The following is a 27,606-nucleotide window of genomic DNA, read 5'->3' as shown; positions in this document are numbered from 1 at the left end:
ATAATTTTTTTCCTATTAAAGATAATGAACAGACAAATGCATCGTAATGTATATTTAAATAGAGTAATAAATAAACTATAGATACATTAAAAATCAATAATCATAAAACTGTAGGAAAATTTATTTGACGTCAAATAATCATTTTTCTTAAATATTGTAAAGCATGACAAACAACAACTAAGTAAAAAATTTAAAGTTTTAACAATAGATTGTTACATTTTTTCTTCCTCTCCTTTTTTTCCCAGTTAATACCAGAAAGACATTTTAAGAGGTTTAATCTTTTTTGACATATTATTGACATATATTTGATGTGGTCATTCCAGATTAGTGCTTGGTATTGGTACTAGTAGTGGCCCGGGATTAGCCAGATCTCAAATACCGGGTTAGAACGCTAAAGAAATAGATGACGCAGCACGGACTGAAACTTGCGACAGAGAAAACCGAAGCCATCATTCTGAAGGGGACAAGGAATAGGCAAAATATTGAATTAAAATGTGCGGGAGCATGTCTAACACTTAAGAAACAAGTAAAGTATCTAGGAGTGACATTGCACCAGAATGGAAAACGGGGTGAGCACGTGCGGGAGGTGGTCCGGAAGGCTGCGAATAGTACGGCTGCGTTGGGGAGGGTGATGCCGAACATTGGAGGACCCAAATTCGAAAGGAGGAGGGTCTTACATGGTGTTGCACAATCGATCGTCCTCTACGCGGCACCAGTCTGGAGCGAGGCGGTAGAGATAACTGCCTGTATGAGTCTTATGACACGAGTAGACAGAACAAGTCTGTTGCGAGTGGCATGCGCCTACAGGACTGTGTCTGCGGCAGCCTTATGAACCATCACTGGATATGTTCCGTTGCATGTTTTGGCGTTGGAAAGAAAAGAGCTTTATGAGAGAAGAGGTCCAAACCTTACTGTGGCCGAGAAAAGACAGGAAAGGGAAAGGTCAGTTGAAAGATGGCAAGAAGAATGGAACAACACGGAAGATGTGGCACAGTGGACGAAAATGCTGATCCCGAACATAAGAGATTGGGTGGACTGTGGCCACAGGCGACTGGATTATTTCCTGACGCAGGAGCTCACAGGACACGGGTGTTTTAGGGCCTACCTCTATAGGATCGGAAAGGCTGATACAGATGAATGCCTATACTGTGGATACTCGGACACTGTGACACATACGATGTTAGATTGCAGCAGATGGATAGTGGAAAGGAACAGAATGGAGAGAGAGACAGGTGTGAATTTTGTTACAATGAGAGAAATGATTGAGAGAATGATTGAAAATAAATTAGTTTGGACTAACATACATAGCTATATCCGTGCAGTGATCAAGAAAAAGGAAGAGGAAGAAAGACTGCTAAACCAACGCTAAAGGTAAGAGTGAATGATGCTGAAAGGTGAAGCTAGAAAAGTGGGTCACACTGTGTGAGTTGGAATGCGTGAGTCAGATTGTGGGGAAGGAGGAAATGCCCATCTGGAAATAATGCCGAACTAGGAGCGATGAGTGTCTTCTACGCGCTACCTGGAACGAGACAGGGAACCTCCTTGCTGATGAATAGAGTGTGGATGTGTATGAATGGAGAATGAATGAATAAAGGCAGTGATTCGGAAGTGATGCCGGCCTTACAGCAGCGGCCATTCCGCTTCCGGATCGCTGGATGACAGAGGAGGGTCTGGTTTAGCAGGTAGGCGTTCGGCGTAGACTCGGCGACGAGAGGGCATTTTAAAGTACCTCGGGAACTATCGCCGGGAGTACGGAACGAATCCTGCACTAAAGTTAGTCAGGCGGCGCCCTGGACTGAGATGTCTTTTGAAGATTCCAGACCCCCCTCTATAAAGAAAAAACGAAAAAAAAAAAAAAAAAAAAAAAAGATTAGTGCTTGATCCAATATTAAACCTTTTACATATTCAAGCATCCGACCCGCAAGTTTTAAAGTATGGATTTCCTTTCTCTGCTTTGGTCCTTTGAGAATATCATGCAGCGAATTTATTGAAAACCAGTTCTTTTAGACCATGCTATAAATTTATCCAGTTGATCTTGTAGTAGTTTGGCCAATATACTCTGTATATTCTTTCCCTTTAAATATTATAAGATCATCCGCGTAAAATATTGATTGAATGGGTTTATAAATTGATTTGAATATATTATTAATAGGCATATGGAAAAGCGTCGGGCTAATTACGGAGACTTGAAATGTGACATTTTTTTGATATCTCACGTTAGAAAGAAGATCGTTTGCTTTTACCTTCTATTTAGGAGAACATTTTTAATAAAAGCAAGTATATTTCTTGATAGCACCATGATTCCAATGTTGAAATTATCTTGTGATGCTAAGCCATGCCAGATGCTTTGTAAAAATCAAAATAAATTGCAATACATTGTTGGTTGTTGTAGAACGCATTATTAGATTGTGATTCTTTTTGTTTGTTGTTGAATTATTTCGTTGGTTATTTTCTTTCAGACACCACAATAAACGTTTATTTATATTTTTTTCTAAAAGCTTACCAATTTTTTCTTTTTCACACTTTTCTGAAACACCTACCTGAAAAAGCTTTATTAAGAATATAATAATCGTATATTCGTATACAAACTAAACATGAGTTTCCCAAATATTAGAAAAGAGCTACTATTCCCATCTTAAAATTTAATAAGCCACCAAACAAAGCAAACTCGTATCGTCCTGTGTCTCTGACATGTATAATGTGTACAAATAATTTTATTACACTAAAATCCTTTATTTTTGCATTTTTATCAGATCCTAACATTTCAAAACTATAAATTTTTATACTCTACAAATCGTGATTTGCCTAGCTTAACTTACGAGACTTGATTTAAATTTGACTAACATGCTCCCTTTGTGGGGCACGTTGGATAATACAGACAAAAAATTATATACATTATTATAAACATTCATATCACAAGAACTGCAGGCGCAAATAAAACTGAAAGGGAAAAAAATAAACAGTCAAAAATAGGCTATAAGAAGTTGTTCGTGAATGGAAAAGAATAGATATGGGATAAAGAAAAACAACAACTAAAAGATAATACCAAAGAAAATTGCCAAAAAGCTAGTAGAAGAAAACAACCGAAAAGATATGATACCGAAACGGTAAGGCAAAGGAATACGACCATGGAAAACGGAGAAATAAACAAAAAAGAAAGGTAACAATCCAAGGACATAATATAAATTGGGACTTGGAATGTGAGAGGTACTTATGAGCAGGGAGCTATAAAAAACTTAAATAGACCAAATTATGGAAAAATATACAATAGATATCCTTACCCTGCAAGAAAAGAAGCAACTATGAAATGAAATAATAAAATAAGGAAAGAGCACACTGTTCAAGATTGGGGGGACCAAGAAATATTTTGGAGTGGGATTTATGATCTCGGAGAAAATGAACAAAGGAGTTGTAGATTCTCAACCAATATCAGACAAACAAAACTTGGGATTACTTGGGCGAAAAGATACGGATTAACAATAAATCAAAACAAAAACGCAATAGGTAACTGGAGATGAGGAGACACATAACAAATAATAACAAATATATCAAAATGAAAGGAAAGGAAATACTTAGGAGTAACCATAATGAACACGGGAAAAGAAGGAAAAGAGATAGACAAGAAATTATTGAAAAGAAGCAGAGTGATATGATCACTAAATTCATTACTGAAAGCAAGAAATGTGTCGAGAACAGCTAAACTGTAAGTCTACGAAACAGTAATCAGACCCAGAGTGATGTATGCCAGTGAAACGTGGATTACGAACCAGCAGGAAGAAAAAAAAGTAGATATCTGGGAAAGAAAGGTGCTCCGAAAGATCTTCGGAGAAATAAAGACAGCAGAGAATATTTGGAGAAGACAAACAAATAAAGAAATAAAGAGGATCTATGGAAAACCAGTAATTAGGACAGGAATACGAGCCCAAAGAGCTAAATGGCTTGGTCATTATACCAATGCCAGAAATAAATAATAATCGAAAAATTAAAACAATACTAAAGGAGGGAGAAATGGCAAGAAAGAAGAGGACATGCAAAGAAAAAATGGTTGGAAGCAGTAAAACAAGACTTGTCAGAAATAGGCGTGAGAAATTGGAAAGAAAAATAAATAAATATATATATATATATATATATATATATATATATATATATATATAACATTATATATACATATATATATATATATATATATATTATATATATGTATATATATGTATATATGTATAATATATATGTATATATATATATATATATATATATATATATATATATATAAATTAGAATACTGAACTATTAATAGTTTTTCTCTGAATTTTGTACATTCAATTTAAAATTTTCATCTTAATGGCCAGTCATAATATGAACTCAGAATAAGATATTATAATTTATGGTAATATTTAATAAATACTTTATTTATAGTTGTTAGATCATTTATCATTTAATTACTGGGTATTTATTATTTCAGTGGCAACTATCTGTGTTAAACTAAATTTATACAGAATATCATTAATAAAAGATACATAATAAATTGTTAATATTAAAACCTCAGCATAAATTAAGACCACAATTACAAATCACGGTGTCATCATATACAATCAAAAAAGGGGTAATGCTGTAATAATTATTTATGTAATATTATATGTAATAATTAGGGTAGCACTATTTATTATGTATACTACATTGCGATTTTTCTACTTTGAACTAAGTTTTTGCACTAGGACTATGTCACCTTAATGTTTGTCTAACCATGAAATTGTCATTACTTTGGATCAACATTTAAATTCAAAAGATATAAAGACATGTGCTTGTTTGAAGATTGTTACTCTAATTTTTTTATTTTCAATAAATGCACGTTAGTATACAGGGCCGGGCCTAGAGGTTTTGCCGCCCGGGTGCACGAACCAAATTTGCCGCCTCATCAGCAGTTTTGGAAAACGTGTATAAGGAAACATCGCAAATTGAGAAAATTAATAAAAACACAATTTTGAACATTTAAATCATAAAAATATATTTATTTAGTCAACGAATATATACATACCCATAATATAAATGTGAGCTTATACAACATATTATGTAATAAATAGAAATAGAAATAGAAATATGCTTTATTGTCACTGAAAATTATTGAATAATTTTATGGACAAAGCTAAAAAAAAAATCAGTCAAAAAGTACAAAAAGTATAAAAAGTATAAAACAAAAACAAATATAATAAAAAAACAGAACAATACAATTTTAAATTAGTAAAATTATTGTATCACTTACATAATTTGTACAGACAACAACAAATGAGACAAATTGTAGCCACTGCTTGAGACACCCAAATGTAATTATAAACAATATTAATTTTGATTCTTTGTTATACATTAAGAAACTCGTCAACTGAATAATATGGTCTTTCAGAGAGATAGATTTTTGTCATCTTACGAAACTTAATGAAAGATGTTGGAAGTAATTTAATTTCTCTTGGAAGGTGATTATGAAGTTTTTTTGCACTATATAGAATAGAATTCTTTACTAGCTGAGTGGACGAGATCGGTAAATAAACGTTACAGTCCGAATTTCTAATGGAGTAGCCATGATCAGGTCTATCGCTAAAAATGTTTAGATGCTTGCGAATCAAACAAACCGTTTCCAAAATAAATAAATAGGGAAGCGTCAAAATTCCGTGATTTTTGAAGTAGGTCTTGCAATGAGTTGTTTGTTTGAGACCAAATAGATAACGAATTGCTCTTTTTTGCAACTTAAAAATAGTATTTAATTGGGCCGCTGTACTAGAACCCCAAAATGAAAGCCCATATCGAAGATGGGACCCGAACAATGAGAAATATGCCATTTTGACAGAAGATAAATTTAGTTCCTTCGAAACAGATCTTATTGCAAAGCAAGCTGAGGCTAGTTTCTTCCTTAAGGAGTCAGTATGCAAGGATCATTTAAGATCGCTGTCGATAAGAATACCTAGAAATTTCACGGAATTAACGATACTGATTTGGCTCTCATTCAAAAGCAAGGGTTGAATGACTCCTTTATAAGATAATGCTACTGTCTTATCCACGTTAAAGCTAAGTAAGTTGGAGTCTGACCAAGCCTTGATTATAAGCAAATCAGCGGTTATAATTGAATGAAGCGTTGAAATATTAGAGCTGCTCCAAGTAATACTGGTATCATCAGCAAATAGAAAAATTTTCCCTTTAATTTTCAAGTAAGTGATGTCATTAATGAAAAGTAAAAAAAGAATGGGACCTAATACTGAACCTTGCGGTACTCCACACTCAATGTCTTTACAACTAGAGTCGGTGTCTTTTATTCTAACCAATTGTTTCCTACCTACCAAGTAAGTTTTGAACCAATTCAAAGACACACCCCGAATTCCATAGAAGGTTAATTTTTTTAATAGAATGTCGTGATTTACGCAGTCAAAGGCTTTGGAATAGTCGCAGAAAACGGTGGCGGAGGAGAGGTTACTATTTAGTGATAGATATACCTCATGTAACACAGAAAACATGGCATCACTAGTACATTTATTAGACAAAAACCGAACTGATTTTGCGATAAAATATTATGTTTAAGGAGAAAGGGCATAAGTCGAGCTTTTATAAGCCTCTTAATAATTTTTGATATTGCTGGTAACAAGGCAATAGGTCTATAGTTGCAGGCATCAGATTGTATCAGATCAGATGTACATAAATATAATTTGGTATAACCAAAATATAAAAATCTACAGCTATTTTAGAAAAAATAAAGTAAAATAAAGGAAAAAGAAATACAACACTAGGTAGGTATACAACGTCTAAATACTAAAATCGTCTTTTCTTGCCTTTTTAAGTGCAAATTCCCTAATTAGGTCAGTTATATCTAAATTAAAACAAATATATTCTTCGATTGGAATTTGTAAGCCTGGATTGGCTCATGGTACATCTTAGGTAGTTTTATTTATTAATTTAAGTTTTGAAAATGATCGCACCCCATGAGCTACAGTGACTGGCATAGTTAAAAATATTCAAACGCAACAAATAAATTAGGAAATATTTCTTTTAACTCGTTAGCAATGAGATAGGCTAACACTTCTTTGGTCGACATATTATATCTATTAGTAATGTAAATAGACAGTATATCAATCTCATTGTAAACATCTATTGCATTTATATCTAAATTTTTTGTTTCCGAGTCAGTTAGTTTAGTTTCTAAATTGGTACAATATTTTATTAATTCCTCTTTAGAAAATACACTCAAGTTATTTAAAAAACCAAAAGATACAACATGTGTTTCTAAATCTTGAAATCCCTCATTTTAAAATGTAATTCTGGAGATTGAATTGGCTCATCTTTTTGTATATATATAATAACGGATTTATTACGGCTGTCGCCGCTTCTCCGCCCCCAATTTCCATCTTTTTCTGTCATATGCAGTTGCCTCTTCTAAGTCTCTTGCCGCCATTGCTTCATCAATATCGTTGCGCCAACTTCTCCGTGGTCGTCCTCTCTTTCTTCTTTCAGGAGGGATCCATTCCAGTACTCTCCTAGGCCATCTGTACTCTGGCATTCTTTTAACATGTCCGAACCAGATTAATTGTTTTCTTTCTATGTCATCATTGATATTTCTCTTCTTTCATCTTTATTTCATCTTTTTGTCATATTCATAAAAAAGTCTTTTTTTTTCTTGGTCGAACTGTATGAACTGCAGGAAATGCAATTTATGCATCCATTTCTTGAGCTATTTTTTAGCTTTATTGAGCAAATTTATAAACCCATTGTCGGATCTCATATCTGTTAAAAATATTTTAAATCTACTTAACATTTGTACAGCTTCTGGTAAAATAACGTTAGACTTTTGCATGATTTTGCTAACTACATTTATTTTTAATAAAATATTGTATCAAATAACTAAGGAACATATAAATATAAATAATTTTATTTTATTATTCAGAGAACTTGCAGTATTCCTTGTATCATTATCTCTAGATGTATCATTATAAAGGGCGAACAGTGCATCATAAACTTTTCCAATTCATACCTAAGAGTCTTTACGGCATTAATTCGTCTTTCCCACCGGGTATAAGAGAGCGGTTTTAGCGTTATCCTAGACACTTCTTTTAAAAGAATATTCCATCGATATGTTGATGCCGAAAAGATGACATATAGTTCCTGAATAATACTGAAAAAATTGGTAACTTCAAGTGAGCTTTTTGCTGCATCATTCACGAATAAATTAAGGTTGTAAGATTTTTTTTTGTAGGCCATTGTGTTTGCCTTTCATATTGGCACCATTGTTAAAATCCTGGCCTCGCATATCAGCAATATTAATATCAGATTCATTTAAAAAATTTAATATGAAATCAGTTAAATCTTGACCAGTAGTCTTGCTAACTTTGCAGAATCCTAAACAATGTTCTCGAGCCTCTACAGTTTTGGAAAAATGATAAACAAAAACAAATCTAACAACAATTTTAATTTGTTCTTGATGACTAATGTCAGATATGCAATCAAGGATAATTGAAAATTATTTGCACATTTTTAAGGATTCAATATATTTTTTAACTTTTTCTCCTACTAAGGTGATTATTTCATTTTGGATTTTATCGCCCAAATAATGTGCTGATATGGTCAGCCATTACAGTATCAAATTTTGCAAGTGTCTCAATTAAATTTATAAAATCGCCATTAACATTTTCGAATAGTTTTTGACTGTTGCCCCTAAAAGCTAAATTTTGGCCAGCCAAAAATTGAATCACTAAAATAATTCTTTCTAAAACAGTAGTCCAAGTTTTTTTTCTGTTTCAAATAAATTCTGATTCATATAATCGACAGTTAAACCTTTTTCAATTGATTTTTTTAATTCAACTCACTTCTTAACACTTTCGAAATGCTCCTTACTAGTTTCGTGTCTTTCTAAAGCCCGAGACAAGTGTTGCCAGTCCCTAAAACCATTATTATCGCTAAAACTATTAGAAGAAACTTCAAATAATTTGAAGGAAAAGCAGTATACTGAGTCTTTAGATTTTGAGTAAATAAGCCATTATTCGTTAACTTTTTTACGAAGTAAGTAGAGCAAAATATCTGTATAAATTATTTACAGGATAAATATTTTTTAACTGTACGGACCTATGTCTAAAATTATTGGTCTAACAGTATTTGTCAATACTTCTGGCCAATATGCTGGATCTTTAAATTGCTCCTCATTTGCATCAATATCTTTTGCATCCAGTTTCGGTTTGCGTAATATTTGATGAGGGAGTATTCGTTGTATCCTGGTCCAGTGTAATGTTTTCAGTTAATTTTGGTCCTGTTCTTCTTCATCGTTTTCACTTAATTTAAATGGTTGAACATCTAGGGCTTGGCTTGTTGAAGGTTAAGGTTGAGTACTCGTCGTGGATACAAAAAACTTTTTTAGTGAGCCAACTAATCGCTTGTGGTCTTCCTCTTTTCCATCCTTCTTTGTCCCAAGACTGGATATTTTTTATGCTAAAAATTGAATCAGTAAAAAGTGCAAAATACTACTTTAACTTGATATAATATATGTAGGTAATAAAAATCTATTTGGAATAAACTCGCCATTCACAATACACTGATAACAGTAATAATATAATGTATAACAGAAATAAGTTTTAAAAAAATCACACTAATAGGCAACACTAATGTATATTATACACCACAGGGAAAGGCCGCGCTATCTTCTTAATAGCTACTATTTGACCAGTTATTTTTTTGCACTTTGCTTGCTTTGCGTTTTGATTTTATTTTTTGATATTTATATTTTTGGGTAAATTTTGCCGCCCTCAAGCGAGCGCCGCCCGGGTACCACGCATTCATTGCACCCCGGCACCCCTCGGTCCTGTCAGTATATAAACTTTCATGCACTGGACGTGGATACTCTTTAAGATTTATCATGTTTATTGTTACTATTAACTATTATTAATAAATTTTTGGCCAGATAAACATGAATCATTTATGACACCTTTTTACAATAGTTTAATTATTGACTTATTTCTTCTGTATTAAATTTGTGTTACAAATGCACCTGGACATACAATTCATAGTTTTTTTGAACATAAAATTCACGGTATTGGAGCAATTTAAGTAAATTAATTTTCACACATAGTGCTTTATATGGTGAAATAAGCTCCTACGTATGCTACAAAAGTAACCGAAAGGGTTTTAAAGTGTTACAAATCATTTTCTTGCCTTTAAAATTGTATTTTAAAGAAATAAAATAATACGGTTTAATCAAATTTGCTTGAGTAGTACTTGTTTACATTTAATATGAATTTCTTGTATGATAGTGACCAACCTATGAAAAAATGAAGGGTTATTCCAAGGCCTGCCGTAACTATGTTTTTTTTTCTGGATTTCTCTATGCAAATCTACGCGAGCATTAAAAAAATGGATGTTAATGTTGAGATCATAGCTGTCGCAACTATATACCTATTTAGTATGTTCAAAAACTACTTGAGAGTACATCGGCATAGAATCATTAAAAAATGGAAAAGATAAAAGTGGTGGATGCTGGTTATACAGAAAAACCAAACAAAGTAAGTGGAATATAGACTCAACTAAGAAAATTTGTATTTAGACTTTTCTGGCATAATTATATTGGTAAGTATTAATTTGTACATTTGTTTTAACGGTATGGAAAAGTAACTTGCTGAACTTTACGCTTTTTTCGTTTCTCCTCAAGGTTTTTGCATTAAATATACCGATGTTTAACTTTGCTATTTTTAGCGATTTCTTGTTTTTCCCAGCTTTTATGAAGGTGTCTCTTTTATATAGCCATTCTTTTTGTATTCATCATTATGGCGTGATCTACACCTGAAGACTTTTTTCATTTGTGTTAAGTTTTGCCATAGAGTTTACTTCGTTGGCTATTCTCTATGGTTGGTGAGCATTTATTCAGTCGCCCACTCTGGATTAGGTGCTAGTATTAGAAAAGTTTTGATCCACGTTTGTTTTTAATTTTCCAGTTACACCGATAACAGGGAGGTCATGTTCCCATCCGTCACATGGGGATTTGCAACCTCACACGATATTTACAGTTCGTTTTTTTATTCCTCGTTATAAGCAGTCTTGCTTGTTCATTGGCGAACCAACCGCTCCAAGTAATATTGTTGGTGATTTATTTATCTCTGCCTGTCGAGGTAGTACACATTGTAGTGTTTTTTGTTTCAGAAAGATACATCTACAAAAAATACAACTCCAAAAAACACATTCTTTGCGAACTAGAAAAAAAATTATTTGTTATTATCTGGAAAAATATAAAATAATCTTAGGACAGAATACGCAATACTCGCACAACAGAAATAGACGGAATAAAATCAATATTTAATATTCAAAAAAAAAAGAAAGTTAAAGTTAGAATAAAATATACAGAACAGAAATAGACGGAATAAAATCAATATTTAATATTCAAAATAAAAGAAAGTTAAAGTTAGAATAAAATTAAAATAAAAACAAACTTCTTATCTTATTAATAATTCTAACCGACACAATCAGAAGAAAAATAAAAATGTATACAGTAAAATGCAGTAAAAAAAAGAATAAGCTGCTATCTATCATTTAGGCGTGAGCAGACTTAAAACAAAATCGGACTGACCCGGATATTTTCCGCCATGATACAACGTACGACGTACGTGTTCTAATTTTATTTTTCGAACATACATCGTGAGTACGGATGACAACTTTTGTGGGGGTTGTTTGGAAATATCCTTTCTAACATATGGTTTCTTAATAAATGTGTAAAAGGCTACACAAAACGGACAGTCGACAGGCGTAAAATGTATTTTTTTGGGGATATTTTTATAAATATGAGTTTTACTGCATCCACTGCATCTACTGCATTTACTGAAAATGCAACTGAACCCCTAAAAATCATACTAATAAACTGAATTTTGCCAAAAATCTCAATTTTGGGACGCTTAAACTGATGCAAAAAAGTTTACCACTTTTACCCCGGGAAAAAAATCGATTTACCAAGAATCTGTAAGCCAAAGAAAACAATTTTTCAATTAAAAAATGTAGCAATGTAAATGTAAAATCTAGTAAAAGATAATTTTGAAACAAAACGTTTATTAGAATTTTTTGCATAGAATGAACTGTTCCCTTAGAAATAACGAATAATGCGATCGGAGATTTTGAATTTCAGTTACGCGTGCAAAATCAAAGCCCATTAAAATTTATATCAACTCGGCGGTAAAAATTCAATATCTTTTACATTAAAAGTTTAAATTCTGCTTTGTATTTCTAAGTTGTTCTGTTCCATTCGGTCGATTGTTGAAAATTTCTTATTTATAAACGATAAATGATAATCATTTTTCATTAAAACAGATACCACAGATTACACCAAAAATCGTAGGTTGCTAAATAAATTAAGTCCTGAGAATAGGTTGTCAACTTGTCAGTTGTAGTGTAAATCTGACTGATTTATCTCTTCAAGCATTCGCACCAAAAGGAATTAACACTTGCCAAACAGTTTATCATATTATTCATTTGAACGTGGATTTCTTCCTTGGTATAGGTCAAAGTTTACCAGATATCCAGTTGAAGTATTTAACGACCACATTTTATAACCGAAGCGGATTGTTTTATTTCTTATAAATTGTTTACATTGATGGCGGCCATAATACTTTATCATAGACTCATCATATTTTATCATAGACAAAATTTTCATTTGTAATGAAAAGATATTTTGTTTTTATTCTGTCAATCAATGGCCAAATGTTCCATGCTTTGTCACTAACATTAGGCTTTTTATTATCTGCGAAATACAAAAACCTTAGAATTTGCAGAAATTTATATCGTCTCATTGAATTAGAACCTAAAGTGTTCTTTACATCATCATGGGTATCCCAATACATTCTCTTCGATGGTAATGGATTGTACCTCAATAGCGGGAAAATACCTATAAAACAACGTATTTCTCCAGATGTAATGCATGGGTCAGTTTGGTTTCCAAATTGTGCATATCGTTGGGTTTCTTCCGTTAAGTAGTTTACTGTCTCATCATCAAAACATATACTGAAGATATCAAGACATGATAAATTTTCATACCTAGAATAATCTTCTACTGGACACAAAAAACTTGCAGCCTGTAATTCTCTTTGCACCCACATTTTTTCATTATTAAATCTTTTCTTTTATTTTGCTATGGTTGAAACGATGCTCTAGTTTCTCGTTTGTGTGTCTCCACTACTGCTCGTGACTGTAATAAAAATAAATTTTAAACCCAAGAAAAAATTACTGGTTATACTTATCTCTGTTTGCACTTCTTCATTGTCAGTACAGATCCTTTCATTGCTAGAAAGCTGTATTTCTGCTTACGCTCGTAGCTGCCTGCCTGTAAAAATAAACAATTATAATATGCAGGTATACCATTATTTGTACAACTAAGCACCTGTTAGGTTATTTATGAATCCAGCTTCATTTTCCTTTGCAGAATTCTCGTCTGTATCAGCACTATTAACATCTGGCGGTATTATAAAAATATTTACTTGCTCGACTAATTTCTCGTTACCGTAAACCATATCTAGCGCTTCTGCTAACGAAAATCCGCTGAAAAAAAATAAGGTAATGACTCCGTAAGCGCCCACCGCAACCATATGGTAACAGCATACTTTGACTATTATAACCAACCAAATTCGCTATATTTAATTGTTGATAAAATACAACAATATATAATAAGTTGGGATATAATAAATTTAGTTTTTTTTTAAGAAAAGCAAATACTGAGAGAGAACTACTCAATTTGATCAAGGTACGAAAAATTGGATACCTCAACCATATTCTGAGAGGAAAAAATATGCAATCCCTTAACTAATCATCCAGGGAAAGATTGAAGGCAAGAGGGGAGTAGGTCGCAAACAAATGTCGTGGCTACAGAAAATAAAGAACTGGACAGGCATAAATAACACTGGCGATCTTTTGCATGCCGCAAAAGACAGACGTCTGGCCTTAAGATAATTCGCCAAAGCACTATAAGTGCACGGCACTATAAGAATAAGTTTTTTTTAATATGCAAATATAGTTACTAGAAGACTATCAAACATTACTTTTACAAAACGGACGTTCATCTTTTTCTATAAACTCAAAGTACACTGACATTATGATTACCTCTCGACGGTTGAGAGAAGACTAAAATACGAATCCGTTACGTTTTATGGGTGACTGAAGTATCCCTAGAAACGATAGTTTTCAAAATATGTGGCTGACTAGTTCGATAGGCGTACCGCAGAATTTTAAAAGATTATGTGTTTAACCTTACCATATAGTAATGGTGGGCGCTAATGGCTTAATGGCACATTTTTAAATAAATGTCAAAACTTACTAGGATTATTTGAATTAATTTCAATATTCGATCATTTATTTTAAAAATGTGTATTTTTTATAAATGTTCTATAGACGTGGGGGTTTGAATAGGCCCTTCAGGCCAGGGACCCATTCAGACCGGGGACCTGAGGCATTTTGACACTTCTGCCATCCTCATTGAGCAAAAATACAGAAGAGGGAATGTAAAGGTAGTGGGGGCAAAAATATTGTTAGACGGGAAGTGTCATTTTGAGAGGCCACATTAAACAAGGAAAGAGAGATTCTTTCCTTGTTTAAGAAATCAAATTTAATTGGGTTATGTTATTGTTTGTCCCTACTATCACATGAAAGCTTATTTATATTGAATGTTTTTAACAATTGTGTCAAATTTTAGACTATTATCGTTATTATTTAATTAAAACTTTCTCGTCTAAGACACATTCTAAAAAATATTTTATAGCTACTGTTTTATGACCTTATAAATAAACATGAAATATTTTCCTAATTAAAACAATCATTATATTAAAATTTCTAAATTTGTAGGTACTAATTCTATTACATAAATTAGAACACCTACACCACTGCATGATTATTGTGAAGTGTCGTAAAATTTAAATTTGGCGCCTTTGCATTTCCGGATATTTCCGCCACATTCAGAGGCCACTTTTATGAATTTTTATCTCCTTTTCATAACGATTAGGTTCCCTCTTTTGTCTTTTTGTTTGATGGCCATCCTATAGTTACGCCACTGCTTGTCTAAACAACTACGCGCTTGCTGTCAAAATATTTTTAAATTTAGATTGAACGTCAGTGCAATAATAATTACTAGATAATTTAAAAATAAATAATTATATATGTATTGGCACCATTTTGCCTCGATATTTAACAACACGTTTAATTTTATTCTAGTATTTTTTTCTCTTTGTAATTTTGGTGTTTATTTATAGATATCATTTAAAAAATATCTTATTCAAATTAGGTAACCGATAAAATATTCTATAATTATTGTGTGTCGACAAATACTTTGGAAGAAATCCAAAACTGTACGTGATTTTTAAAACATTCGTTTTATCCTAATGTAAACTAGTCGTAACTAAAAGTTACCTACTAAACCGTTGTTACAATTGCTCAAGAGGATGACCTTAACAAAAATTAACAGATTGTATTTTTACGTATCGGTGTTATATTTATACAAAAATAAATACCTTTGTTTTTTTCAAAATTTTCCTCTGTAAAGTTACAAAATATCAAAACAAGCGCAATTTGAAAATGTAGACAGATTTTGAAGAGTGTTATTAGTGTATATTACTAACTATTTGGCCAATATAACAAAAATAATTAACAAATACTCCCTAAGGTACCTAATTTATATAAATGCAAGTAAAATAGAACAATATCTTGACGAGGTACCCCCTGTATAATAATTATTTAATAATAACCAGACCACTGAGTTTAGGTTACAAAGTAAAAGAAAAGCCTAAAAAGGTTCTAAAATATTATATGAAGTTAACCCTTAATTAGTCCGGTACTGTAGCAGTAGCGTAACTGGTCAGCAAAACTGGTTTTTGCAAAAGCAAAATAGCACTCAAAAATAATTTTTGAAGTTATACTTCTATACGCGCTTTCGACGTTGGAAATTTTTACGGGAGTGAATCGGCAAAACCATTACATAATATGTAAGATATAGGTAAGAGAGAGACATAAGATATATTTTCTCACCCTTTCCCTCTCGAGAATGTACCTATGACCAAGAACTGTCAAATTTGAAATACATTACTATTATGTGTAATTGGGAAATTTTTTTCGTGTTTTGTTCATACGCTGGTATATGTGAGTTCGAATCCCAATACGAATTTTCTTTTTTATTTTTGAAATATTTAAATACTCCATGTTAATCTTATTAAATATATGTAATATACGCAAAAATGCGAAATTTTAAAACAAAATGAAAATTTACAATATAATCCGAGTTGTTGGTTTTTTATTTTTATCTTCAATACAATACAATATGTCCAGTGACAATTCATAGTAATGTAACTAATAATTGTAAAACAGTATTAAAGAAGTTGTTTATATTGATTACGTTGATTAAATAATTTCGCTATTGTCCTTGGAAGTTTCTATTTAAAAAAAAATTGGAAATAATTTTAACGCGTTCTGCATTTCTGCAAATATAAAAAGAAAAATCATTGATTTCTGACTTCTACAGTAAAATACCTGTCTAAGGATGTGCCACTCATGGTCTGTTTCCTCTTTAAAATTAAGGGTTTGTGGTACTGGAAGAGAAGGGGTTGACAAATCCCGGCATTACTGGTAAAAACTGTTTGTGTTGCTCACTCTGTGAAAAATGTCAGGTGTTTGTCTTGAAACGATAATTAATTTTAGTACTTTGTTTGTAAAATTATATTTTATACTATAAATAGTAAACCAGTTCTAATTATGTTTCAAATCAATTTACCTGCGCCCCGCACAGTTTACGTAACAATTTGGACACCGTCTTACAAGTACTCGTATGCGAAAAGATGTATTATACACAAATGAGGGGTGTAAAATCAAAGTCGGCAATCTCCCACTTCCATAATTTTTTAGGAAACCGTAAAAAACTGTAGAAACTAACAAAATTAAATTAAAACAATAAAATTGATCAAAAATGATATAAAATTTGGTTTGTGATTGGATGTCCAGAAAGAAGAGCTTAAGAAATTATTTCTTTTCCTTTTTTTTTATAATATTTTAATATATAATTGAAATATAAAAAAAATTTATAATATTTTAGTTTGGAGATTGCCGTTTTTGTTTGCAATGCTTGGAGATTCAAGGGTATGAAAATGATCGATAACAGAGACGGCTGCTCTGAAAAGTTCATTTGATGTACATCCGTACCACTCTTTCCCTGCATAATCAGTTGGAGCAAGGTGTATTTCTCTCCACGTGTAATATGTCCGAGATATTCTAATTTTCTTGTTTTTATTGAATTTAAAATTTCCCTCTTGTTATCCCTAGCAAGTTGAAAAAAGCTGCTTGGCACACTGAACTTTCTCCTTGGCTAAAAATTTACGGATGAAACATTTTACCTATTTCTTCTTTGGAGAGAATACCTGGAGAGTACTGTACAGTACGATTCACAGTGCAGTATTTCAAAATAAAGGCATCTTGAGTCACTTTATCTTTGGTCTCATAGAATAAGCTATACCATTTCTGTATATCGTTCATTTTCAGCAAGCAGCACTTAAATGTTTTTGAATTGTGACCACATGTTGGGTATTCTGGCATGTTCTTCGCAGAATATCTACAACAAAAAATAATTATGAACATAAGTACTGAAATGGGTTCAAATTTTAACAAAATCGAAAAACAAAATATTAAAATTTAACAACGGCTTGGAAATGGAATCATAACATTTACAAAAGTACTCACCTTAGACGTTTTGCTACGTTTTTCTTCCATTCTTCAGGTTGTCTTATTTGCTTCCTTGCCTTTGTTGGTGTGACAGAAGACGCATTAACTTCCATGATAAAAAATGAAAACTTATTTGTATATAACACTAATTTCTTAGACACAAATATAGTTTAGAAAAAGCACAAATGCAATGTAACGACTCCTAAAACTAAAACAAATTATAATAGCACGATGTAACGGCAAATCTAACCATGTGTTGATAACGTGCGTGTGCTACGTGCTTCTTATTGGCCTCAGCGGAGATTGCCGTGTTTGATACGCGCACTCAGCTATGGAGATTGATGCTTTTAATCCCAACATAAACTTTTCACTGCGATTTGTATAAAGTTAAGACCGCTTTTGGTTCTTACAAATAGTTTTGTCTAACAGATAATAAAAAAATGCAACAGATGGCGTCCCTAACTCAAAACAATTGCCGCCTTTGATTTTACACCCCTCAAATAACATTTATGTATATATAAATATAAAAAATAAAACTAGCTACGCAAACCCTGTTTGTGCTAATAAATGGGATTTATATAACAAATAATAATAAACATATCTTCTAAAAAAGGTAACAGTAAACAGTGTAAGGTTAACATATCAGATGTTGAACATAGCCATGGGAAAAAAATCTATGTAAAAATGCTAAAAGTATTTTCAACAAATTTAGATTACACTACTATGATAGGTTTAAAATCTTAAAACCGGTATTAGACTTGCAGTAAAAATAAATGCTAATTAAATATAAACTGATACATTGTGAATCGCAATTCAGAAAAACATACTTCATTAATATTCATCGTAACCATCAGAGGTTTTACCGCAAACTGTTAAACAAATCATATGGTTTTATAAAAGCTATTACCTTGTTATCTAAAAATTCTGTTTCCACTTCTATTATCGTCAGTTCGCTTTTCTGTGTTCACGCGATCGGATGCATTTTCAGAAATACCTAATATCAGTTGCAGTGCCAGTGCTGGACCTTGACGTGATAACGCGTTGTATGTTTTGGTACTGATTGTTGCCGCTCTCGGTCGCTCACCCTAACTGATAATAACGAAAATATTGTTACATAATTTGGAGGTAAAAGGGCATTCCTTAATTTTGTTTAGATTTAATAAAACGATATTTTGAAAACAACTGTTTTCGTTTCTGCAAATATATAATTGATAGTTTTATGTATGATAGGCATTTTAGTCCAAGCTGTAGAGACAAAAAATGAATGATTTTGGTCATTAATTATTGAATTTTTAAAACCACCACAGGGTTTGATGGGCAATACCTGAAGTAACCTACAAGTATTTGCCACTCCAAACTGTTGCATATAATATTTTTACATTACACATTACATTATTTAATATTACACTTTCAATGTGCAAAAACAGTGTTTTTTATTATATTTATTTTTATTGTATCAAATCAACATTTTATAGTAAAATCCGTAAACTAATATGAAAGTACATAAAAAGCTTTAATTTAAGCTATGCTACATTAAATTTGACTTAATAATTTATACATAATTAATTATTGATTGTAAAAAATGTCAATTTTTCTAACTATTTGAAGTTTTTTTTTTGCAAAAATCAGTATATTTACTGTTACTATTTTGTAACTCCTAATTATAAAACGACAGCGACTTTGTAAGATTCGGCCGTTCAATTCGTATTTGAGAAACGTTTAATTGCATATAAAATTTAATAAACCTTTATACATTTTGAAGTGCCAAAACATTTTTTGGAAAAAATATAGAGATCCAATTTATGGAGAAATAAATTTTTTTAAGTAATTACTATTTAAATGGAAATAAGCTACAATTAAAGGTTAAAGTACGTTTATTGACGTCTCAATTTCCACTTCGGAAATCGTTCTCAAAATACAAACATTAGTAAATTAAACAAATATTGTTTTTTTGTTACTTGGTGAAAAAATTTTCTGATAATTAAATTTTATCTGACTCATTTATATTGACAATTCAGACATACATTTTAAAGTAGACGACTTTAAAATGATATTGCCAATATTGTTGAGTTGCGTTCCTGGGACGACTTTACTTGTAAGATAGTTTATTCGATTACATGAAATCAACTTTAACTTAAGAATATCCGTCAGAAAAAATCATAGTATGTAATTCGTGCTTAAAATTCTCCTGTTAGTGATTCCATAGTAAATTATAAGGGAAAAACGAGGAAAAAAACCTCATAATACTATCCCGACAAGGTGAGTATTTGGTCGTCCATTTAGTTTACTTTTAATAACACCAAATTCTGATTTAATATGTTTGTTATTTAAAGAACATAAATGATATATCCTCTATATTATATTACTGACTTACTAAAACTGGTATTTTTCTTTTAATAACTTCCTTTTTTAATATGGGTAACCAGATCCTATTACATTTTGCCGAGGAATTTGCGACACAATTGGTCTCATTTAACATAATTAGAGCCGCTTCTTTGATTTTTCTTTTTTACCATCCGTTTCTTTTAGGACTATATTTGAATCATTCTATTGAACCCTATGTTCATTATCCCACGTGTATTTACATATTTGAGATCTATCAAATTCTCTATTTTTGATATAAGATTGATGTTCACTTATTCTAACATTTAACGGCCTCGATGTTTCACCTAAATAAATAAAGCTGATCGCATTCACAAGGTATTTTATAAATACAATTCTTTGTCCTTTCTTGTTCATTGTTAGGTTTGGTTTTAGACAAAATAGATCTTAATGTGTTTGTTGTTTTGAATGTTGTTAAAATGTTGAATTCAGTTCCTATCCTTTTAAGTTTTTCTAATAATCCTTTTATGTACGGTATTGTTATTTTCCTCGCATTATTCCTTGTGCATGCTGTAGGATCTCGTTCAAAATTGTTTCTGTTCATGTTCTGTTCTATTCGGTCAATTGTTGAAAATTCTTTATTTATAAACGATAAAGGATAATCATTTTTTAATAAAACAAATGTTTTTCTTCCAAGAACGAATTTTCGTTAGAACACGCAATTTTGGCTCTTGTTTTAATGCTGTGCTGGTATCTCAAATTCCTCGGCAGAATGTAGTAGGATCAGGTTACCCATATTAAAAGAGGAAGGTATTAAAAGGATAATTAAAAGTAAACTAAATGTACGACCAAATACTTACCACGTCTGGATAGTATTATGACGTTTTTTTTCCTGGTTTTTCCCTAATAATTTACTATGGAATCACTAACAGGAGAATTTTACTGTCATCATGGCATGTGTTTGTCTTTTTAAAGACGAATTACATACTATAATTTTTTCTGACAGATTTTTATCAAGTTAAAGTTCATTTCATGTAATCGAATGAACTATCTTACAAGTAAAGTCGTCCCAGGAACGCAACTCAACAATATTGGCAATATCATTTTAAAGTCGTCTACTTTAAAATATATAATACATATCTGAATTGTTAATATAAATGAGTCAGATAAAATTAAATTATTAGAAGAATTTTTCACCAAGTAACAAAAAAACAAAATTTGTTTAATTTATTAATGTTTGTATTTTGAGAACGATTTCCGAAATGGAAATTGAAACGTTAATAAACGTACTTAAACCTTTAATTGTGGCTTATTCCCATTTAAGTAGTAATCAATTTAAAATGTCACAAGAAACTAGCTTCAGAACAATATTAAAAAATTTTAATAAAAAAATGTTTCAACTCCTTATTTATTGATTTAAAGTAGGTGCAACTTTTGCGTTATAAATAAATTAAGCTACAGCACTTCCTCTACATTACACACATTTTTAACTTATTGATTCTTATAGCTGAAGACAAGACAAAGATAAAAAAGTTTTCTACGAGTGGAGTAAGTGGAGTTACTTAATTTGCTCTACCTTCTCTCTCTCTTCTCATAATGTGTCCATACCATCTAATTCTTCGTGCTTTTATTGCTCTAAATATGTTCTCTTAACCCATTCATTCATGTATTGCATCCATTGTCTTGCATCCTCTTCGTTTTCTATCTTCGGTCCCAGTATTTTTCTGATAATTTTCCTCTCAAAAACTTTCAATTGCTCTTTTTCTCTTGCTGTTAATGTAAATGTTTCTGCAGTATATACTACTATTGGTCTTATGGTCGTTTTGTAGATTTTTATTTTTGTGGTTTGGCTTATGTTCTTATCTCTAAATATTTTTTTATTTCTATAAAACGCTGTATTTCCCGCTTGAATTTTTCTTTTTATATCTACACTTTCATTTCTTCTATTGACTAGTACTCTTGTTTATAGTTCCTGCATTTGACATCTTTTTTGTTATCTAGTCTAGTGATAGAATAAATAATACCATTGAGAGCGCGTCTCACTCTATTTTTAATTTTTATTATATCTGTTCTTTCTCTTCTGGTCTCTATTCTTACTTGGGAATCTCGCATTGTCATTTCCATCATTCTTATAATTTTATTTGCTATAATACCCTTTTGTAAGTCTTGGATCATTTTTCTTCTGTTTACTTTGTCAAACGCCTTGCTTTACCTTAATTGGTTTAAAAAAATTTGTTTTTTTTTCTAATTTGTTCAAGAAATCAAAGCTGCTTCGTTTATGACAATATACAGATAACGGCATTGTTTTGTTGATCAGGGGAATTAAGATTTATTGCAATCCCATCTCTAGAGTATATGTATTATAATGCTCTAAAACCAATTTTTTGGTTTTTCTTAGCCTTAGTAGCAATACAAATAAATAATTAAGTAAATAAGTAATATGCTTTATTGTCACTGAAAATTGTACAAATTTTATGGACAAAGCTTATAGCAATAAGACAAAAAAGAAGAAAAATGATTAGAATAAGAATGGTTTGTACTTTTAAATAAAAAAAAAACAATAAAATTCTTTCAATTCTTAAACATAAAAAATACTACCTAATTAAGAACCTAAAAACTTAGTAAAATGTACCTAACCAAAAATAAAAATTAGGAAAGCAGAAATATTCCACCTCCTTGTGCTAAACAGTAACCAAATCTGTCATATAGATTTCTCCTCATATTTTGGAGTAGGGCTGTTGTAATGCTTGCAGAGAAATGAAGTATTTGTGCCCTTAATTCGACTAGGTTTGTGGCCCTTTCGAACTGATGCCTATAAATGTTTTCTTTGAAAAAAACCTCAAAAAAAGAAATCGTTAGGCGCTAAGTCACAGGATCTAGCGGGTCATTTAACTGCATCATGTGTACTTATTAGTCTATCAGGAAACGTTTGATTGAGGAAGTCAATAGTTACTCTAGAGTTGTGAGCCGAACACCCATGCTGTTGGAAATAAACCTCCTGAAAATTAACGGGAAGGCGTCGAACTGCCGGAATGATCTCATTCTGTAAAAATTGTAAATATTTGGACCCGTTTAGGTTTCCATCGATACAAAATGGACCGAAATTATGGTCGCCTAACATTTAACTTTTGCAGATGCTGCGTTCGCACTGCAACACTGAGGTGCTTATTTTTCCGAGAATAATACTTTGCAACGCAATGGATGGATTGTGTTTTTTTATGTAATCACAAAACGAAGATTCGTCAGAAAATAAAATATTTTTTAAACAGTGTATACTTTCATTCTATTTATTTAACATAAATATACAAAACTCCATCCGCCTAAAGTTATCTTCCGAAAACAGTTCTTGTGTTGGTTGTATCTTAAAACAGTAATACCCATTCCTTTTGAGGACTCGCTGGATAGTTCGAGCATTAACCTTAACATTCCTAGCAATTTGTACACTATTGCAGGGTTCACTAGCTTCCACAAAAGCACAAATATCAATATCCCTGTTTTGATGCGTCTCATCGACAGGTCTAACACGTGGTTCATTACCTTTATGACACTTTATACAACTGTTTACACATCCCACAGTTAGAAAATGTTTAATGATATTTTTAACTGTTGTAACACTTAGTGAGGGTCTATTTTCGAAGGCAACAATAAATAAATCAATTACTTCGCGTATCGAATGGCCCTGAAAGTACCATGTTACTTTGGCGGTATACAACGTCATAAGCATTTTATTAATTATTTGTTTATTCTTTCAGAACTTGATTTGAAATTTGTAATGCCAATGTGAAAATTACGACAATTTGTACCTACCGTTAAATAAATATAGAGGTGGAAACGTGTAACATGTCATAGCGATTGCCATTGTATTGTATGGTCAATAAAACAATGTCGTGATCTGTATATGTGAAGTGAAATGTTGATAGCAATTAAATTAAACTGTATAACCAAGCTTTATTAAGACATTCAAAGCGATGCTGGGAATATTTATATTCCACTATGCATCAACTATTTACCCATATAAATTACCATCATTTTTGTACTCATTTCGTCGAACAAGGACGATAACAAAATAACTATACGTAGACAGTTGCGTTTGGATTTAATTTGAGCCTCTCCATTCTCTAACACGTGTTTCTGGGTCTACCCGTCATCAGTGAGACTTGTAAGGTGGCTCAAACCAAATCAAAAAGCACTGACTAGTATGGTAATTATAGGAAAAATAATTACTAGTCTCTCTGGTGACAAGTAGACCCAGAAACACGTGTTAGAAAGTGCTAACAGGCTGAAATTAAATCCAAACGCAACCGTCTACGTATCTTAATTTTGTTATCGTCCTTACACGACGAAATGAGTACAAAAATGATGGTAATTTATATGGGTAAATAGTTGATGCATAGTGTAATACAAAAATTTCCAGCATCGCTCTGAATGGCTTGATTAAGCTTGGGTATACAGTTTACTATAATTGCTATCGACATTTTACTTCATCTTCCTTCACTAGAGGTCGCTATTAGCATACTTATCGGTGCGTTTTGATTTGGTTTGTCTTCTTACAAGTCTCTCTGATGACGGGTAGACCTAGAAATACGTGTTAGAGAATGGTAAGAGGCTCAAATTAAAAACGCAACCGTCTACGTATATATATATATATATATATATATATATATATATATATATATATACGTATATATATATATACGTATAAATATATATATATATATATATATACGTATAAATATATATATATATATAAATATATATATATATATATATATATATATATATATATATATATATATATATATATATATATATATATATATGTGTGTGTGTGTGTGTGTGTGTATGTATGTGCATGTGTGGAGTAAGTTAAAGTTTCATGACATAACTACCTAATTGATTTGTTTTGTTTCGATTATTTCAATCGTGATATTTGTCTTTCTGTACTTCTAATTGCTTCAATCAGTTGTTTTTTTCCGTAATTTCTAATTGTTTGTGTTTGTCGAACCGGTAGTAGGTTTTTTAAAATCTATAAATACAATATGATTTCAACGTTAAACTTCTACTTTGCTTCGGTTTTTTTTTCGATAATTTATCTTATAATGGATAATACGGTCGCAAATCTTATATCCAGTATACTTCTTTGAGATTAAAACATCCAGGAAAGGTGGTGTGTTATTATATTCCTTTTCCATGGTAAATGTTGTTATTTTTTCTTTATTACTATTTAAATGGGAATAAGCCACAATTAAAGGTCAAAGACGTATTGATGTTTAAATTTCCAATTCGGAAGTGTAAATTGAAAAGTCAATCAACTTACTTTAACCTTTAATTGTGGCTTAGTCCCATTTAAATAGTAATTACTTTAACATGCTACAAGAAAATAGCTTTAGAATAATATTCTTCTTTATTGTTTATATTTTTATGGAATGTATCCAACCACTCTAATTCATGAGGCCATATAGAGAGCACATCATCTACGTATCTCCATCATACTGTGGATTTTAAATTTTATTTAAAATATTTTTTTCAAAATATTCCATAAATATATCGGCTAATAATGGAGATAAACTAGAGCCCATTGCTAGATTAAAATTTTGTTTATAGAATTCATTATTTAGTTGAAAATAGGTATTATCAATAACTCCAGTATAGCTGATACATTTAGTCTTGCTCTATTTGTCGATATATCATTTTCTCATTTTATTTTGATTATTTTCAAGGTCTTATCTAATGGCACATTTGTAAATAAACTATTTGTGTTATTTTTTAAATAAATTATCGAATGTTGAGTTTAATTCAAATAATATTTTGGTAAGTTTTGACACCGAGTTACGAACGACTTTAAAATCAATATTTGTGGTGTGACACGAATAAAACTTGGAAATAAGAAGAAATCAAACAATGTTTTTACAACGCCTGAAGTATCGTATACGGTATAAAAAATAAAAACTCAAGACATCAGGGATACTGTTATTATAGCAATTAAAAACGTTGTATATGATATGAACGTAAAAGAGCAACAATATACGAAGCTTCTATTATAGTAGGGTCCTCGTGAAAGGCCAAATATTGTGTTTAGACGGTTATAATTTTTAAAAAACTAATAATTATTTAAGTCTAAGTCCACTTCAGTTCGTTTTTAGGACGAATCTTTGGTATTATTGAAAGGATTGTCTAAAAGTCTAAAGTTACATGGCAATATGACAATATAAAGAGCATCAGAAAAGGCCACAATAATACTATGCTTGTTTTTTCAAGATGCTGGACTGTTATTTCCTCTTAATCTAAGAGTTCAGATTAAAATGATTCAATGGATGAGGAGAAACAGTGCATATTAAAGTTGAAGGAACCTCAGACCATTAAAGGTTATAGACACGCCTTGTACCGAATCGTTGAAGCCAACACCTTCTGCGCAAGTGACGTCACACTATGGCAAGAACTCTTAAAATTGGATTGAATTTTTAGAAAACCCCCAATAAAATTACCTAATTTTATATGAATCTTAATAAAACTGCAATATTTTGTAAAAGATATGGAAGATAAATCATTTAGCAAAGGAATGAATATTTTTGAATTAAAGTAATTTTGTAAAAATAAATGTTTTATTTGAAAGTGTACCGGGTTTCTCATTATATTTGGCCCCCACTTATTTTCCTTAATTTCGGGAATACAAAAAAAAGTTTCAAATAAAAGTTTTCCAACAATTGTTCCAGTGTGTATATGTGGTCTATGCATGATCTTCCTGCCGTGCGTTTCTTCCAGTATCTTCCCATATAATCTTCCTATTGACGATATTATATTATATATTATTCCTCTGTAGTTTTTGCATCATTTTCTATCTACTTTCTTAAATATGGATGTCATATTATATGCCTCCGTCCATTCCTTTGGGGGCTGTTCTCCCAAAGCTTTATGGCTTTCTGAAATATTCATTCTATCATCCGGTGTAAGTTTTTTAAGCCGTACTTTATAAGCTCAGATGAGATGACTCCAGGTCCCATTGCTTTCTTATTTTTGATTACTTTTATGGCCATTCTCATTTACCTATCTGTTATTTCTATTTCTTGTTGTGGGGATTTGCTTCGTCTTCGCCTGGTTTTTCCAATGAATTGTGGTCTTTGTTCTGCTAACAGTTCCTTGTAATAGTCCTTCCATTCTTTGTCCTATATATTTCCCAATTTAATTTTTACAAAATGTATAAATATTGAATAATACTAGTAGTACTGACTTTATCGAAATCTTGTTTTATTAACAGTCAGTAAATAAAAGATATCCCTTAATAAATAAACTAGAATAAACTCTAATTGATATTTTTTCCAGGGTCTTCTTGTATGTAACTTGAGTTGTGAGAAAACTTCAGACGTGCTCTTCTCTACCTAGGTACCTGTTTGTGGCCAAGTAGCAGATCTTTACGAAATTAAATCACGTTGGGTAAGTATTCTTTTATTGCGCTATCTTTCGTTTGAATTTATCTTACTATTATCATGAATAGGTTTTGACAACAAATGTTTTTTAATAACAAATTCTTTTCATGGATCATTAGACGATGTCTGAAATTATTTATTCCTAATATTTCGTCGGAAACTATATTATATT

The 27,606-nt window shown here is 31.4% G+C and overlaps 1 protein-coding gene across 5 annotated transcripts in view; it reads left to right on the top strand.

Moving 5' to 3' along the window:
* Ndae1 (Na[+]-driven anion exchanger 1) overlaps window positions 1-27,606 on the top strand; it is a 207,912-nt gene that overhangs the window by 25,516 nt on the left and 154,790 nt on the right. For 2 of the 5 annotated variants that reach the window (XM_072532893.1, XM_072532892.1), the window contains exons 1-2: window positions 18,631-18,813; window positions 27,331-27,441. The gene's annotated coding sequence lies outside the window, so the exon portion shown is untranslated. Of the gene's footprint in view, window positions 1-18,628; window positions 18,814-27,330; window positions 27,442-27,606 lie in introns of those variants that run through there. The other 3 variants (XM_072532887.1, XM_072532891.1, XM_072532888.1) reach the window with 3 other exon arrangements.

This window comes from Diabrotica undecimpunctata, chromosome 5, assembly GCF_040954645.1.
Source record: "Diabrotica undecimpunctata isolate CICGRU chromosome 5, icDiaUnde3, whole genome shotgun sequence".
Taxonomy (NCBI): domain Eukaryota; kingdom Metazoa; phylum Arthropoda; class Insecta; order Coleoptera; family Chrysomelidae; genus Diabrotica; species Diabrotica undecimpunctata.
The sequence above is the reverse complement of the archived record's forward strand: the minus strand, read 5'-3'. Positions and strand labels throughout refer to the sequence as shown.